Raw genomic sequence first — 2,059 nt, forward strand, 5'->3', positions numbered from 1 at the left:
ATGGAACCACGAAATGACACACAAATTGCAGAATTTCTTCTTCTGGGAATTTCAGAGGACCCAGAAGTGCAACCCCTCATCTTTGGGCTTTTCCTCTCCATGTACCTGGTCACTGTGCTAGGGAACCTGCTCATCATCCTGGCCACCATCTCAGACTCCCACCTGCACACACCCATGTACTTCTTCCTCTCCAACCTGTCCTTTGTGGACATCTGCTTCACCTCCACCACCATCCCAAAGATGCTGGTGAACATCCAGACACAGAGCAAGGCCATTACCTACGCAGGCTGCATCACCCAGATGCATTTTTTTGCATTATTTGTAGCTTTGGAAAACTTCTTCTGGCTGTGATGGCCTATGACCGATATGTTGCCATCTGTCACCCACTGCACTACATGGCCATCATGAACCACAGGCTCTGTGGATTGCTGGTGCTGGCATCCTGGTTCATGAGTGACCTGAATTCTTTTTTGCACAGCTTACTGGTGTTGCGCCTGTCCTTCTGCACAGACTTGGAATTTCCCCACTTCTTCTGTGAACCTAATCAAGTGGTCCACTCTGCCTGCTCTGACACTTTCCTTAATGACCTGGTGGTATATATTTCAGCTGTTCTGCTGGCTGGTGGCCCCCTTGCTGGTATCCTTTACTCCTACTCCAAGATAGTGTCCTCCATCCGTGCAATCTCATCAGCTAGGGGCAAGTACAAAGCCTTCTCTACCTGTGCGTCTCACCTGTCTGTGGTCTCCTTATTTTATTGCACACTCTTGGGCATGTACCTCAGTTCTGCTGTGACCCAAAACTTGCGTTCAACCGCAACAGCCTCAGTGATGTACACTGTGGTCATCCCCATGCTGAACCCCTTCATCTACAGTCTCAGGAATAAGGACATCAAAAGCACTCTGAAAGCACTCCTTGAGAAAATAAAAATGTCTCCATTATAGTGACCCCTAAAAACTGCTGCTTATGGCCAGGCTTTAAGCATCAGAGAAAGGAAATACAATATTTTGACCAGATTGTGCAACTAGAACTGGATCATATTTACTTTTGTAGTTTCCATTTTTTGATTTTCACTTATCTGAACATTTGTTAAATCACCCTGGATTCTTGCTGCTCAGGCATCCACTCAGCATCCCCTTTACCAGCGGCACAATCCCTCAAACTTGGTTTCCATCATGGATTGGAAAAATTGGAAATTCCCATTTATTCCATGGGACAACATGACTTTCTGAAGAATAGTTTCCTTTAAGGACATAGACCATACGAGTTAGTTTGGGTTTGTTTGTACTAAAACCTTGCCCTGTGCTGTGCTCTTCAGATGGAAAAACTCCTGCTTCACAATGTAGGTCCTTCACATCCTTTTATGCTGGAGGAGAGGCCAGGATCAGAGATTCCCCTCAGGGTTCATCCTTTCTTTACACCTCACTGTCCTTGTCTGCTCCTCCCTAGGATATGGGTTTTAACAAACTAGTTTGTTTTTTGATTGAGCAGAAGCATTTCTTCTCTTTATCAGGATTATTTTCCTTCTACAACTCGGTGTCCACAGATCTGCCATTATCACAGGCAAAAATAAGTTCAAGTTCTCTCATCTACAACTCCAATAAATGCTGCGACAGAAAGTAAATTAGAAATAATAGGTTGAATTATTTGGCTTCAGAGTCAGATGGGACCTCAAATATGATGACAGACTTGTACATTGCATCTTGTATTGCTATGCAAAATGTCTTTTCATAGTTCAGATAATATTACTGAAGTGTGGAAGAGTACTCTCCATGTGTAAGGGGGTTTGCTCACTGAAGATTGGTTGGCAAGACTTAGGGTTCATTGTTAACTTATCTTTCCTTTTTTTTTGAAAGTTTCTAGTGCTGCCTAGAAAATGAATCCTTCTGTTGTTTTCAATGAAATATCCTCCCCTCTCTGAATTTTGGATAACCACTAGAGGGGTAGTGAATGACATTATCACTGTCATCCATTGTATATGTCCTTTTTGCTCAAGAATCACTTCAATCATCATAACCTCAGCATAACTTGCAAGAGAGTCTGGATTCTTGCCCAGTGTTGT

At 43.3% G+C, this 2,059-nt stretch overlaps 1 pseudogene; it reads left to right on the forward strand.

Annotated features, from left to right (window-relative positions):
- On the forward strand, positions 1–941 carry LOC124968177 (olfactory receptor 7A17-like; annotated as a pseudogene).
- The last annotated feature ends 1,118 nt before the right edge of the window (positions 942–2,059 follow it).

The sequence above is a fragment of the Sciurus carolinensis genome, chromosome 17 (genome assembly GCF_902686445.1).
Source record: "Sciurus carolinensis chromosome 17, mSciCar1.2, whole genome shotgun sequence".
In the NCBI taxonomy this organism is placed as follows: Eukaryota; Metazoa; Chordata; class Mammalia; order Rodentia; family Sciuridae; genus Sciurus; species Sciurus carolinensis.